This window comes from Anas platyrhynchos, chromosome 12, assembly GCF_047663525.1.
Source record: "Anas platyrhynchos isolate ZD024472 breed Pekin duck chromosome 12, IASCAAS_PekinDuck_T2T, whole genome shotgun sequence".
Taxonomy (NCBI): Eukaryota; Metazoa; Chordata; class Aves; order Anseriformes; family Anatidae; genus Anas; species Anas platyrhynchos.
In genome coordinates this window covers 7,119,382-7,136,326 of record NC_092598.1, presented here as the reverse complement: position 1 = coordinate 7,136,326, position 16,945 = coordinate 7,119,382, and the positions used below count along the sequence as shown (strand labels likewise).

Below are 16,945 nucleotides of genomic sequence, written 5' to 3'. Positions count from 1 at the left end.
TTAGAGGTTATAGCTTAATTCCTGATACAGAGCCCTCTACCCTTCTGTACTGTATGCAATTTGTGCAACCGGGTACAGGTGATATTCTCTGCTTAGGAGACACTTGGAACAGAAATAGCATGAAGACTAAAGCACTGTTTTATTGTAACAGACAATATCTCTCTCAGATCAAGGAGGGCATCATTTCTAGAGCAAGGAGAAGAAGTGCTGTCTACAGTATATCTGACCTTTGTATAAAAGTTTCAGCTTCTTGTAGTTCCACTGTCAAGCTTCACAAAGAAAAATATGTCCAGGACTTGATGAGTGAAGTTAAAGAAAAAAATATGTGTTTTAGACATGGGATAATTGGTAATTGAGAAGGGCATTCACATATCATTCTCCTCCTTATTGTCACGTGAATTTTGATGGGTTCTCTAACTCCCGTAAGATCATTTAGGGATAAGTAGAAGGGTTACAATTCCTCTTTCTTTTCCCTTCCTTTCACCCTTAGTAACTTAAATCAATTTACAAAACCTTTTGCACCAGAGCTGAAAAGCTGCCTCCATTCTGTGATCAACAAAACATCACTTTTAATTATTTTTACCACTTCATACCATGTACAATGAAGAAAAATGCTTTAGAACTGTATCCCAGACCAAAAATCAAGCTCAATCCATTTAATTATCAGCAATGACAGAAAGAGATTCCTGCCTCAGAAAGAGCTATGATACAGGCATAATTAGCTCATTTAACCACAAAGAAATAATTAGCCAACATGAGAAGACAAGAAAAAGAAGTTAAAATGGCACAGCAGTACATTATCCCCTTTTATTTCTGGCAAAACTATTATCACATGGAAAGGAGGGCTATATGATACTGACGTGCCAAGTGTTTTAGCATAATGAAGTACTAAGGTACAAACAGAAGAGTTCCTGAATTTCATCACCCATCTGAAGAGCATCAGGCTCAGACACTTGTGAATTCTGAGATTAGTTTCTCCATCTTTAGGGGCTGATATGCATTTATAAATCTGACCCCCCAGTTAGCTATTCTACTAACAGTGTAAAACATTTATCACACTGCAAGAGACACCAACACAAAAATCCAGGTGATTGTAAAATTAATTTTCTCATCATAAGGATGACATATTTTTAGCAGAAACAATTAGAAAGATTTCAGTTGGAATTAGTTCCCTTTAGTTTAGGAACTTTGAGGCAAATAGAAAGAGTTTGAATAGCTTTTTTTAATTTTCTGAGGTCCTGCAAACCTATCTCAACTTGATTCTAGTAGACCCCAGCAGTGTCACTTCATGGAGGAGTCTGGAGGAGTTCTTTCTTCCCCTACTTTCTCCTTATTCTTCAGAGCATCTGAATTGCTGCATTACTGTTGCTAGTGGAAGATATTGAAGATCCTTGCTGAGACTTGGAAACCTATTGTTTCTACAGTGCAAGAGACATTTTCACTCACTGTGGAAGCAGTGAGTGGCCCTTTTAAAATTTTATCGGTAGTTTACTAGTTAATTACATTTGACTTGAAACTGCACAGTTACTAATCTGATTAACCAGGAAAACTTATTACCAGAAAGACTGGAAGAATTAATATGTTCTTAAAATCATATTTTATAAACACAGAACAGTATAATTAAAAGTGGTCTAAATGGGTAAAATATGTTCAGGTATTAACAATGAAAATTTTATGTCATGTACCACAGCACAGATATTTTTTATTTTTTTTTCACTGTTTACAGCAATTAGATCAAAGGCAGTCTATTTTTGTTTTGTTTGTAATGAACATTCTGAAAGATTTTGGATTACTATTGATTCTTGACAGGTTAAAAAGGATGCTTTCATTGTCTGAAACTTCAGGTTAAAACTGGATTCCCAACTGCATATACCATGTTCTTCTTTCCAAGGTCAGTGTCTCATAGTATGGTGAGATTCTTCCTTCCTTTGTTCATTTAGATAGGATGTAGGAGAACAAAGTTAACAGAGATCTCAGATAAGCCAGATTCAACTAAAGGGGATAGGTTAGGGTAGCACAGAATATGAATTGTGAAATGTGTTTTTGATTACCCAGGATAAAGATGTGCTAGACTGATAGAAGAAGCCCTGTGGGGATGCTAACTTTTGTACAGTGTTCTGGTCTTAAGTACAGCTGAAGGAGTTACCTTACATTAAGCGTTGCATTTGGTCTGTCTGTATTATGCTAACTATCTGTTGTACTGCAATTTCGTTAAATATGTCCCCTTTCTCCCCATCTGGAAACTCTGTCTTAGAGATTTGAGGATATTTGTACATCTGCCCAGGAGGTCTAGAAACCTCACTGAATCTGAGTGGGTTGCAAAACATCTGAAAGTAACAGCCATAACCCTTTTGCCTGCAGAGATGAGCTCTAGAATAAATATGCTATGAGTCAGGCACTGAAGGTTTGCAGAACAATACTATCTAGTTTGTGTTGTTTGCAGATGGGAGGCTTTCTGTGCGCCTTGAAAGTGCACTACCTGTGCACTTGTATGCATATGTATATTTGTATTTTTTTATATTATATGTATATGATTGTATGCATATGTATATTTCAGTCTGGGAAACATGTTGGAGTGTTTCAAAATGGTCCTAAGGTCTGGAGGCTGCTCTTGCAGAGCTGAGATTTCTCAACATGTAGACTTAGGTTTTAATTGAGGAGCTATTAAAAGAGAGTGAGGCCTCTGTGTCTAGTTTCAGAAAAGCAAAATGCTTTGTAGCCATGGTAAAAATAAGTTAATAATGAAAGTGCTGACAAAACCTTAGCTGCAGTGTTGTGAACTTTGCTGTTGTGAAAACATCAGGATTAAGTAGACGTGTGTGGATAATAAAATCTCCAAAGAAACAAATTGTCCATGAATGTATAATTATGTCTTTCTGTAGGATTTTAAACTCTGCATATTTCTTGTTTATATTTCACTTAAGCAACTAAAGCACTGTTGGCAGGATATTGTCAATGTTTAAAGCTATAAAAATCTTTCAAACAACAACAGCCTGAGGCTTTTTGTGTAGTACATACTACATTCACTATGCAGCGAATATCATTTTTACATGATGCAAACAATGTCAGAAATCAAAGGGAACACATATTGAAGAGAGCATCAACAGTCTTGAACACAGCCTGCCATCCTCTGGGCTTGGTGCAAGTCCACTGATATTTGTGGGAGTTGTTTCATTTTTCAAAAGTTTTTTAAGACATTTCATAGCATAATGTTTGCCTCATCTTCTATATAGAACAGTGTAAAGACGAAAGAAGTGTATGATTTTTTTTATTTTTTTTTAAATCTAAGAATTTTAGCATTCGGCATCAGCCTCATGAAAGATAATTAGTGTTGAGTGCACCTGTTTTTGCCCGTGCAAAATCCTACAATTCACAAATGCAGATTCACTGAGCATGACATTCGCACGAGCAGCAGAAGTGCAAAGTGAAGTTTGCAAGTGGGAAAGATGCTGCAAGCGGTTGCTGGGCTTCATGTGTGCAGTTAAAAGGAGGCTAATAATGTAAGGCATAATACAGCAATATTTATTATATGTACTGGGCGATCAGGTTCATTCATGATGTGTTTTGGCTCTGAGGGACAGGATTTTTCAAGTATTTAGAAATTTAACACAATAGGAATGCCTTGTGGATTTTACAGAAGTGCTTAGGTAGTTTAAATGTCTAACACACCATATGGCTTTAGGTACCTAAACACCTTGGCAACTTTGACCCGTGGTCAGTTCATATATTGAGGAACTTCTGTAGCTAACTGTACCTTAAGGCCTTTGTCATTTTTCTTGCGAGTTCTGCCTGCCAAATATAACATTTTCATTAGGTAGTTGACCAAGGGGCTGTTCTCATAACAAAAGCATGGTCAAACGTTGCCTTCACTTGAGAAGGACATGTACTTCACAAGTGGCTAGGTGCTTGTGGTCTTTTTGTTGCTGATGATCATCCTCTAGGGCATGCTTTGGAAAAGGTGGAGTGTTACCCTCGTGTTTATTTTGATTTTCTGGTGGGAGCAGTAAAGGGGGAAGGCGAGAAAAGGCTATTGAGTGCCTCAGTAAACGAACAGGAACACCATCTCTGATTTCTCAAGGGAATGTGCAGCCCTGCAAGAAATGTGTAATGAGTATAAAAAATGATGTTAATGCATCATTTACAGTAATTGAAATACTAACCTTAAAACATAGGGTTCATAAGTAAAAGACTGTGAAAGAGCAATAAGGCAGCAGAACATCCCCGCAGTATGAACACTTCAGTGCTGTCTGTTAGTGGCTAAAGAGAACGTGGTGGTCACTGGTATTATACTTGTGCAGAATTGTTAGTGATGTGACTAACTTTTTGCCACTGTAAATGGATACAGCCAATGTGTGGATTGGTATTGGGAAGGAAGGTGTTTACACCATTCATTAATCTCCCTCGTGTGTATAAAGAGAAATAGGTGAGATCTGACGCTGGGTTCTGAGCTGTGCTCAGTACTGTTTCTGTACAGATTACTACTTCCCCTATTCTTAAATTACTGTACAGTTTTGTGTGAAAACAAAATCTGAGGGAACTAACAAAGATTTTTAGATGCATGTCTGTGGCAGCCATGAAAGCCAGAGAGTCAAAAGAAATGTCCATTTAGTCAGTTCAGTATTGATACATCACAGAAATTTGTCGTGGAAAATTCTGTACTCATCCTGCAATTTCCAAAAACAAGTTGCCACATTTAATGAAATACGTGAATATAAAATAATATTGCTAAGATGTTGCATAATTCTAAATGCAGCCTTATCTTAAAAGAAGACAAATGCAGAGCATTTGGTAGCTTTGAGTAAGTATTTGGCACCATTTTACTCCTCCTATACCAGGACCTTTCCCTAACCAGGACCTAACCTTTCCCAGTTGCTCAGAGGAATCCTGTCAGTACTACCGCTGCTGCTGCAACTGATGTTTACTGGGAGATTGTATTTCTGGGGATAGTATTTCAGCACCCACAGATCAGCATTTCAATCAGTGGAACTTACATGGCCTTAATATCAAACAATCTTCAGGAGTGAAACCTGGGAGGCAGTACGTGAATGCCAACACTAACACCGGTTATAGCCACACTTTGGCTGTGCTATTTGTTTTGTATTGTTCAAAGAGAAGGAGAAGCACTCCATGAATCTACACTTGTCCACTGCAGTGTTTTTGCGGTTCCTGTGGTTTTGGATACTGTCATTTTTCAGAGAGAGGATTCTGAAATTGAATGGAGCCAGCATGGTAATTCCCTTGGTCCAAAAGTTCAGGAAACTGCAAATATCATTTGGGTTTTTTCATACCCATTTTGCACATAGCTGAACAGATTGAGTGGCTAATGCTAGTGGAATCTTCCAGTGTTTCTCATCTCACATACATACAAGCAAAACCCTCCTATTACTAAATGTTGCCAGATAAAATGCATATTGGCTGTGTCCTTGAAGAGAAAAACCCTCAGAATCTGAATGATGCAATTAAAAACAACCCTGAAAGATTGCTGCTTATTGCTGTAATTTCAAACATCAAGTTATTTAAGAGAATAACAGTATTTTCTTTCTCTCTTTTGTTATGTTTCTCCTCTTGTCTCAGAAGGTAATTTTTAGTTCACTCAAGGCCAAAGACAAAGCAAAATAGATGTACTGAAACATATGAGTACCAGGGATGTGATTTCCTTGGCAATGATAATCCTGTCACAGCTGTCAAAATTTACTCCTTTATCCATATGACATTTTAACAGGATGGAAACGCCATGTTAGAATAAGCAGCTATAAAGAACTCAGTCCAAAATTACTAACAACAGCAGGCTCTCCCAGGCAATATATTGTTTACAAATTTCAGAGAAATTGCTTTACCAATATTACATTTGAATTTGATGCTCCAAAGCTTAGCCATAACTCTTCTCTTTTATTACGGCAAAGTTAAAACAGACAGTTAAAAATGTTAATTTAATTTCCGCAGGGTTCCAGAGGAAAAGATAAGTAAAATTATTATGCCAAAAAACAAACAGTACAGGAAATATAATTCCTTGGGCTTCACAAATACTTTTGTTTTCTATCAGTTTGTTGTTGAGAGAGAAATTCAGGAACACATTACAGTTTTTGGGCCAGTTTGCCTCAGCTCAAAGAAAGGTAAATTTTGGAACTTCTGCATGTGTAGATGAGATGCTGGTGCCTGTAAGAGCTCACTTACTTGCAAAGTAGGTTTTCAGTAGTGCAGCAATGTCACTGTGTTGCAATAATCCTGCAATCCTGCCTAAATCAGTAAACATTCAAAGCACAATAAAAATGCTCTTTTAATAGTATTGCAATGGAAGTTGAGAGAGAGAGGTAAGGACGGGGAATCAACTCTTCAGCCATTCTATCACTTTATGCATTTTTCCTTCCTGAATTTTCTGTATATGCTGATTTAATAGCCTTGATTGGGTAGGGCTTCCCAGCTAATTGCATTCTTCGCTAGCTTTGATAAAAAGTTAATACTTGTATACTGAGTTCTCTGCAGAGGTGTTGATAACATCCAGGTATTGGTGTCCCCTGTGATCTAGTTTATACTTGATCAGGATTTTAAATATATAGCAAACGAACAGCGTTCTGACAGATAACAGGAAACCAATTACTGTCCCTTCACCATCACTGCTTGCATTCCTTCTTGGCTACCCTTTGAATGATACATTATTTGTTGTGTTCCCCAAGAAGGTCTTCGTTCAGTATTTTATGAAGAGCCTTTTTGATGCGTAGATTAAATATGACACAAAGTTAGAGCATTATCATCAGAGGAGCTTCTTCAGGCTATGAATGACCGTGCTGTCTTGGAGGTAAACCAAAAGTCCTTCTCACGTACTTGTCACTTCTAGCATGCTTTATCAGAAGAGTTTCACTGAAGTCATTGAAAAGCCACCAAAAGGACTTTATATTTAGATACCCTTGTAATTTCATCACACTAAACACGGTTCACCTTAAAAAGAATAAAGACACCTCTCTACATAGCTCTCAGGACAAAATAAATTGTGTCTGTAGGTCAAACTGTGGTTAGAAATACATGTATATATATGTTTAACAAAACAATAGAAGAAATGCTTAAGTTTAATAGACCAAACGTTCACATTTTAAGCTTTTGTGACAGAGTAAGACAGTAGACTTGCATCAGCTACATAACTGGTTCATTCTGCTAACTGTAAATATTGCTAAACTAAGCAACATCTCAGGTAAACAACTTGTCCTGGTGATTTCTAATGCTAATTTCAGTGCGGCAAGAACTTCATTCATAATTTTGAGTCAACTAATGAGACAAAAAAGCACCAGAAATTTAGCCAATATTATGTAATTTCCCATATTCATTATCAGTTTCTAAATGTTTCCACGTGGTACTGGAAATGATTTCTTTTTTCTTTCTTTCTTTCTTTTATTTTTTTTTTTTTTACATCAACAATTTTGCCCTCATTCCTTATCTGAAGAATGGAACTCAGGTTTCATGAGAATATTTTGTTCATTATTTGTAATCTGAACTTTCATTTTGCTTTCAAAGAGAAAAGCAGTAAGTAGGAAACATGACAGTCTAACTTACTCCAATACAGTCTCAAAGATTTTGATTGGACTGAATACTCAAGGTAGTGTTCTTTCTGATAAGGAGTACAGCATGTTAGAAATATCAGTAAATAACCATAGGAGGTATTATGCAATATGTAGAAAAAATCATTATTAGATTTTTTTTTTTAACAGAAATGCATTTTGTGGCTTAGCAAGAATATATCTATGTTGTTAGCCAATGGAGACTACCAGATTTTATTTTATTTATTTTTAACTTTCATGTGTATGTATGTATGTGTGTGTGTATACACAAGTCCTCCTGACAAGAACGCATTACATCTGTATCTATCCCAAACATGCTGCTCTTTCCAGGAGTGCATAATATTGAAAACATCCAATTCTTCAGAGCCTTGAAACTCCTGTTTTTGTCCCATATGAAGTCTGAAGCCATGATATAAGCGAGGTGTGAGAGTGATTCAATGATCAAAGTAATTGCTGTATCGTTGTCCAGTGTGTCATGGGAATTCTGCATGGCTTTGATAAAAATGTCTGTTGTTTTTTTTGTTTTGTTGTTTTTTTTTTTACCTGGCCTATTTTGTACTCTATTTCCACATATTTTTCTGTCTGTTACTGTTTCTCCTTTCAGATTTAGGAAAGCTGCTGTGCAACACTAATCTAGCACTAATCAGTATATTCCAGTGCATGCTTAAAAAAAAAAAAAAAATGCACTCTCCCTGGATCTTTTAACATGCTTCTAATTTTCCTTGCCCAGTGCCCTGCCAGTCAGAACATTCAGTCTATCTTTAAAACTCCTTGATGCTGTTTTTCAACATTGCTTTAAAAATAATGCTAGTTCGTTATGTTAGTATTCTTTTGTATTTTAAATATCATTAATTTCAAGAAGATATGATGTAATATTTGAAAAGTTGTTTGAAATTGAAAAATGACTGTTTAAACAACAAAGTAAATGATTGTTAAACTATTAAAAATCAACTTCCTTTAAATATGTATGTATTATAAAACACAGATGTTTCAGTTAAATAAGTGTTGTTACAGTGTTAGAATACCTCCACAGCTTCAGCTTGTCTTGTTCTGTAATAAGAATCATGAGATTTTAGAAAATTATATCATTACAAAAAGTATTTAACTTACCTGTGCCTTTGAGAGAACAAATTACAGCAGAAATGAGAGGGAACCAGTGACAGTGTAAAGCGTTCCAGGGAAACCTTATTGCACACCCAAATGCAGTAAATATAGAGAATATGAAAAACAAAACCATATTTCATAACTGTACAGTATCTAATAAAATGCTGCTGACTTTTCCTTCTTGCCCTCTTGGGAAAATCCATTTGTAACAGTTTCAGAAGTCTTCCATTTAACATGTTGTTGTATATTTAATAATGGTGACCGACAGTCTTGCAGTCTGTGCACCAGCAAAATGTCTTTGAACTCCAGTAGGATATCATCCTGAGTTGACCAGGCCCTTGATTTTGAGGCATATGTAATCACAAAGTAGCAAAAGATAGAGACTTCTAGTGCCTCTGGAAATCTTATTCACCTTGGTGATCTCTTTATGCGAGGCTGCTAGTAAGGTTGAAAGCTTCTTGATTGCCTTCAAAAGGATTAGATACATAAGGTAATCATGTTTATGATTTCATATAAAATATGTGGGAGTTTTCAATAATAATGAGGTAGCATTAAGAAAGGGAAGCAAATACATTTGTCCTGTACTCAGTGTGTACATGCACTTGTACATGTACACATGTACACTTGTACATGTACATGTGTTCAGGCACTCCTATGTCATCAGAATACTGAGGGGTTGTATGGCGTGTATCTATCTGAAGAACAAGTGAAACTTAATACTGGTTTCCAGGTTAACCACAGGATACTCTTTGCCCCTCTTCTCCTATCACATCCTGCCAAACGTTATTGGAAGAAGATGGGTGGTCTGCCATGTAGGAGACTGTTTCATTTGTATTTTCACAGACCTAATGTGATTATACCTTCCCTCTTTAGCCTACACTGGCGAGATAAAGGAGATTCAGGGAGAGACAGAAGAGAGAAGCATGGAGAAAAAACCTCACTGGGATTCTCCTGATGCCATTATAAAGAGCCTAATTGCCTCTGGGCATAGTCAGAAAGTCTAGAGTTGCTAAATAGTGTATAAATTTTCCCTGAGGAATTATGGTTATCCTCAGCAAATATAGAGCTCAAATGTCTGCCACACCATCCGCAATGACAGCAGTCGCTAAGGGTAGAGATTCCTTAATGGCTGAAATCCCAAATTACTGTATTTTTTACATAATGTTGTGAATACTTCAGTGTGTTTTTGTAACAGATAATTAGCTAAATTCATCCTGAGCTTTGAAAATCAGAAACTCTGATGTAGTAATGAAGATTGAACGTATCATTGTTTGTGCTGAAATATTTAATGTATGGGCTTCCACAGTCATGTGCGTTGAAATTGTCTGATATATCTTGATGTTTGCTCCGCATTAATTTAAGGATTCTGCTCTTGAGAGATGCTCTCTCTACTTTGAAGATCCCTTCTACTTTCTCTTCTGAGCATTGTATGCTATCTTAGTCTGTAGTATGATGCTGAGTGTCAAAGGAGACCTGAGCACATCATGTCGTCCCTAAGCTGGCTTCCCCAGCTTTAAAGTAATGATACTGACCACCTTCATAAAATTGTCTGATCTCACTGCATTAAAAGAAACCTATGAAGCAAGGTTTTCTTACTTTGCCAGTATCTTAGTAAACCTTAATTGTTAGACTACATCTAAATAAAATGGAGATAATAATTCTCTTCCACTGTGGAGTATTTTGAGATCTACAGAGGAAAAGGCTTTATAGGAGGCATTACTGCAGCAATTTCACCTTCACTTCTATACAAAGGAGGATTTGGTGTGTTGCAAGTTCTCATACTTGACCTGATTATATATATTGTAGAAATGCTAGAGATAATCTGTTTTATTCATTTTTTCCTCATTTGTGTTGTGTTCCTCAGTGACAGTGGCTAGGTCAAGTGAGCCTGCTGGAAGGACAAGGAGAGGTCTTGTATGCTAATGACAACTGAGCAAATTCAAGGCTGAGAGGATTCCAAAGATTCCAATGAGAGGCAGTTAGGAGAACGTACCACAGGGGTCACAACAAGGGTTTGTCAGCTTGTGGGTCAGGCAGAGAGAATGAGAGGAGCAGACAACAGGCAACCAGGTCACAGAAAAGACAAAGACGAACTAAAAGGGAGCTAATGGGATGGGGCTGGAGTTCCCACAATTCACAAAGTTATTCACAAAGCTAAAAGACAGGAGGCAAGGATGCATCTGTAGAGACAGAGTTAACTGTGGAAGAGATACTTATAAACCCTCTAATTTGTGCTCTCCTAGATTATATTCCAATAAAATCTGCCTTTTTTTGAGTGTAAAAGCTGTCTTACTTTCCTTGGGAAGTTCAGTATAGAAGTCCTAGGCAGGTCTTCCTCCAAGTTTGAGCCATTTTGAGAAATATATATACATTTCAGATATATATACAATATATAAATATTTATTTCTAGAATGGTTATTTGTTTTATAAGAGAATTTTTATTGAAATTCTGACCATTTAGCATCACATAAATATGGCTGTATCTGATACTTTTCACAGTACAAATCTGTTCCATTTTTTGTCACTGCGTGCTACCACACTGGAGTACAGTGAAGCACAAGTCTGTTAAATTGGGAGTTGAAGCACATCCATGTCTAAACTCATCAGCAGAACACAGGCACTCAGGAGGGTGATGGGTTCTGTGAAGGGTCAGTCATCTGGAAGTTGAGCAGTGGTGGAATATGTGGCAGCTACCCATGAGCCTGTTATAAGTGATGCTGAACTAGTCTGCTATATGATTCCTGTGATTTATGGCTATCTGTTGGGCTAGAAGATAAAGCTTTCAATTAAGGAAGTTCTAACTGACCATTAAAATAATGTGAAGAACTGGCTAGTAGTGGATGAGAACTGCTGATTTTAAGTAACTTGCTATTGATTTTGCAAAAATTGATGCCATCAATATAGTTGGAGTAAGTCAGCACCATTACAAACTTAGCAAATATTCCTGATCTAAACAAGACAAAAATGGCAGAGAAAAATCAGTGTATTAATGTGCTCTGATAAGAATCATTATAACCACAGCAAAGTTTCAGGGTTATCATGGATGATATTTCATAGAATCATATTTGGAGACATCATGCTGATGGGTGTAATTGCCTTTAAAATAAGCTTTATGCTACTTAAGACTGATTACCACCAGTGTTATTATTCATCTAAAATTGCTTGGAAAAGGGCATAAAATGTTTCATACTGAAATTGATAACTCTGGAGGCTTGCAGTTGGCTAACCACATTTCCAATACATGCAGTTCATAATCTGAATATTCAAGTGCTCTAAGTATTTCCCTATTGATCCAAATTTCTTTGTGAATTATGTACAGGCTGAAAACTCAATTTTCAGTTGTTTTGCTTTATATTTTACAAATTGCTAATAATAAGGGAACAGCAGCTTAGGAGTAGTATGTACATAATACATCACAAAATCACAGAAGAAATATACTTGTATTGAACAATGCCTTCTCCTACTAGAAGACATTATTTATAATTATATAAACAAGCATGTGAGTCTTACAAAGGAAGCTTGTGTCACTGGAGTGTGATTTGAAATCTTTCTTAGTTGATAATAATTTCTAATTTATAATTCTGAAGTTGCTCATATTACTATGGGTAGAAACATCCCTATGGGGATCATGGCATTGGACAATTGGAATCTGTTTTTATGGTAAGCGCAAAAGCTGTTGTTTGTTTTTTTTTTGTGTGTATGTGTGTTGTTGTTTTTTTGTGTGTGCGCGTGTGTTTTTTGTTGATGTTGTTTTTGTTTTGTTTTTAACTGTGTGATGAGCTGAATTCCAGGGAAGGAAGTACTCACAAATGAAAGGATTCATGATGATTTGCTAGTCTGAACCTCTTAGTCATTGAACCTAATGTGCAAGTATGAAAGAGCAAAAGTATTTCCAGTCAGGTGCAAGCAACATTTCACCCGTGCAAGAAAGACAGGCAAAAAAGAGAGAGTAAGTCTTCACATTTCCAAAGATTGTTCCAAGCCCTCATATCTGCTTTTGTTAAGCTCACTAAATTAAAGATAAGACCTTTGCCCTTGCATGCAGATAAGAAAATCTGATACAAGCTGGAGTGGGGAAGAGATACAGTAGCTAGCTCCAAACCTTGTCCCACTGTTTTAATGCTGTACCCTTGCTCTGGAATGCAGTGCATGCTGCTGGGCTGCAAAGATTTTGTGAGCATTGGCTAAAAGAGTGTATCTTGTCTGTTTCAGTCTCATTTTAAAGCTAAAAATCAAGCCTAAAATGTACTTTCAGAAAGAGGAAGATGATTGGTGATTTTCTTTTTAACTTACAAAGGGAATACCAAAGGCTAATTTGTGACTGCTTATGACTGTATGAGTAATACGTCTTCCCATAACATAATTTTCTTAGTGAAAATGTGCTACATAACTGTAATTGCCAATCAGTTGTGAAATGAGAGACAGTAAATTATTTGTACAGTCTGTTGAAATGGTAAACTGCAGGAGCCAAGGACCCCTTACTGAAATATTTGAATGTTCTCTGTTAGGAAACAGGGACTAATTTAAATTAGTTCCATGACTGGTCTGTAAGTTTTGGCTAATTGTCACAGAATTATTACATTAGACATCAGTATCTAAAAACTTATTTTTCTTCTAATATAGATTTTTCCCTGAAAGAGCACTGATTTTGTACTGCTATATATAACACAAAATCTATACGGTATTTTATGAGCAATGGATACAAGAAGAGACAGTTCTTATTACAAAGAGCTGCAGATCTAAAATTATTTTCTATACAATAGTTATCCATAATGATAGACACTCAGAAGAATAAGGTTATACTTAGCTAAGGTTTCTGAGTCCAATTTCCTACCTAAATGAGAAAGCATTTTCATTTGAAGGTGAGGGGGTATTATTATGGACTCTCTTACTGTTTTTCCTACTTACTATGTAGGCACTCTGCTTCAGCTAGTACCACCAGAGCATTCACTTACAAATGCAGTTCAACAATATCAAAGCCATAAAGACACCATGTTTTTGAATTTTTTTTTTATCAAACTGCTGACATTGACTTATTTAATTGTGCAGCCTAAAATGATCTGGATTAACTAGAAAAGTGTATCTGTGCATTTTGGGGGATTTTAGTTGTGCATTGTAACAGTTCGTGTAAAGTCAGATCCTTAGCAGGTGTAAAGTAACGTTGTTCAGTTACATTTGAGACACTTATTACAGTTCCAGTAGCTCAGCATCTAGTAATCTTCAGGAGAAACCAAACGTATCTGTTGCATATGGTTTATCTTGCTGCTTTATTTTGTAGTGCTTGTGTGCTTTAGGCAGAAGTCTAAAATACAATCCACAAGGGATATTCATGTCCAAGACCAGTGCTTACAAGACTGATATTAGAAGGTTACTTCCTGTGATAGTGTCTGGCATAGAAGTCCTATTGCCTATTAGTATGTAAAATTAAATATTTATATGAATCTTCTGTGATACAGTTTATTTACTTGTATACAGAAGTTTACTAAATGATCAAAGCATGAGTGGGATTTGTGTCTGAAGCCCCTTCAATGTCCTAAAGGGCTGTAGTCACAGCCAAGGCTGATGGTCTACAGTTTGTCATTTTAAATCAGACTTAACTTGAATGTCTGCCAGACCTTTGATCTTAGTCAAATTTTGATTCTCTGAAGTCCTTCAGGGATATTTCACGTAGAATAAGCATATCAGAATTCAGAAAATGAAAGCATATTTATGAGAATTAACAAATGTAGTGCTGACTTCTGTGAATGAAAGTGGATGCATTAGAATCATCTGCTTGAGCTGCTGACAGGAAGAAGATTGATATTAGTCTATCTTTACAGTTGAGAGCAGAGTCAAATGTCTGATAGATAGAGTACTGTGGCAACATACATCGTTGCTCAACTGATTTTTTTTTCTTTTTTAAATGAATGGAATGGTCAAGGAAAGTGCAAGGATTTATAGCTCTTATTCATCATTTCAAATTTTAACCAAGTTCAGCACAGAACAGAGGATAATCCCAACCATCTGATGGCTATTGAAGCCATGTGAAATGAATTGTTGGTCCTGGAATTCCCACTGCCCTAAAAACTCACTAATAGAATTTGGACAGATAATCATGGGATGATACAGTGAAGCTATTCAGAAACCTGAAGATGCAAAAATATTTTGCTGATTTGTCAGATGTAATTTTCTGTAGTGATTTTGTATGCATTCCTCTAAAGATATTAAACAGTTAAGCTAACTCGGGACAATAAAAGTTAGGTGAGAAGGAAGCCTGACTTAAATGGGCAGAATAAACTGGATAATAAAGAAATTATCCCCAGCAACTCTAAACTTTTGGCTGTTGTGAGTAACAAGAAAGGAAGAAAAACTCCCCACCATAAAGAATGAAATAGCTTGGAGTGATGGTCTGAACATTATAATCACAAAGTTCTGCCTTCAATCTTGCAAATCCTTCAGTCTTGCAAATACTTTTTTGTGTCATAACTTTACAAACCTAGATAATCCTCTGAGCTTATTGGGTCTACTTGTGCAAATGAGGTTGAATGTATGTATGATTAATGTATGCACTGAATATTTTTCTTGTGTTCTTCCTGTGTGTGTATGTATGCATATATTTTTAAATGAAGTACATTCAGCGTGGTCTCCCAGTGCTTTGCTTCAGAGCACGTTCATCAAATATTTCTATTTTAAGGTCTGGATAAATTAAAGGATACAGTATATAGCCTCTGTGTAGAGGCCCATCCAGTGTTTGCCAAAGGTGTACAGCCTTACAAGCAAAAGGAAATCGCAGGAAAACAGTTCCTTGACTTCTAGGAACAGAGGCTGAATGCACAGAGCCCAAATGAGGTTTATATTGATCTGGCAGAACATGAAAACAAAGGCAGGGACAGAAAATGAAGTAAGGAGGGTAGTTGCTCTGAACTGTGTAGACCGTGATTAAATTGTGATCGAACACTGGAACAGGTCAGCCAGGGCGAGTGGCTGTGGAATCTGAGTCCTTGGAGATACTGAAAACTCAAGTGGACGTGGTCCTGAGCAACTTGCTGTAGTTCACACTTTCTCACTGCTCTGGGGGTCGTGGGTGGACTAAACAAGCACTAGAGGTCCCTTCCAAACTCCCTTCTTCCATGATTTTATGAATTGCAGGAACTATGTTTGAGCTAAAATTTCCAGGTATAAAACATTAGTGTTCTTGGCACTTTAGACTGAGTGATTGGTTACAACTTTTGTCACTCAGCCTCAGAAGGTCCTGTGTTATACTTAACTATGTTCAGTGTGTATCCACAGTTCATACAGAAATCTTTCCTACAGCTTAGGTTCTTTACTTTGAGGAAAGGTTTTAACAAGTGATGCACTCAGAGGCAGATACCAGCTTCTCTAAGTGTTGCATTCTGGAGATGAAAATCAGAGTGTCTCCTTAGAGATTACCCCATGGGCAAACTGGAAGTCACTGTCAGCAACAGATAAAATTCACGTGGTTGTATCTACTTGTGAGTAGATGCATATATCACATGTGAGAAGGATGTACAGCCTGACCTTCTGTCCCACATCCCCTCTCTGTGTAATATTTCTTAGAACGGGAATGACAAAGGGCCATGTCCACTACACGCCTTGTGTGCCATCAGATGCTCTCCAAATGAATACTTTTATTCTCCTCCACGATGCACGAGTGTCACAGGACCTGCAGCCTATGCCTGATCGAGCAATCTCAGGTCAGAGTATCTCAGTCTATGAACTGTCTTTTTCTGTGAGGTGATTTATCGTGACAGCCATGCTCTTTAGTCAAGAGAGCACTTGACAGAAAGAATTACTCTCTAGAGAGTGGGCAGTGTTCTCTCAGTTGCTGCTGCTCTCCTGGGGCATTCTCAGTTTACTAGCAGAGCTGGGTTTCTGACAGGAAGGAATATGTTTACATTGCAATACTTTATTTTAATCTTCTCATCTTCCCAGTGATCTTTCTATAATGATCTAAGCACTGAAGGGTGTGTTGCTGGTGCTTTGAACAGAGGGAAGATCAAAGGTCTGGTTATCTGTGGTTTTCTGTCTAATTAGTGACGTATATGGGTAACATACAGCTGTTTCGCAACTGCGAAGAAGAGAAAGAAATGCTGTGGCTAAATGCCAAAACAAAATTAGAAACAAATTCACTGAAGCTACGCTTTACTGTTTCAGCTCTCAATTTTTAAAGGAGAGACAGAAATGGACAAAGTCAAGCCTCCCATGAGATCTTTAGTAAACCAATGAAAAAAAAAAAAAAGCATGATTTTAGAGAGCAGACATCCCAACCCAATTTACCAGCAGTTATACTG

At 36.9% G+C, this 16,945-nt stretch overlaps 1 long non-coding RNA gene across 2 annotated transcripts in view; it reads left to right on the top strand.

The window, feature by feature from the left end:
• The window catches only part of LOC110352469 (uncharacterized), a 69,344-nt gene that overhangs the window by 39,779 nt on the left and 12,620 nt on the right, over positions 1-16,945 (top strand). Inside the window, exon 4 of one of the 2 annotated variants that reach the window (XR_005268955.2) lies at positions 1,810-2,980. The exons of the other annotated variant lie outside the window; for it this stretch is intronic. This is a non-coding gene — a long non-coding RNA (uncharacterized lncRNA). Of the gene's footprint in view, positions 1-1,809; positions 2,981-16,945 lie in introns of those variants that run through there. 2 annotated transcript variants of the gene reach the window in all.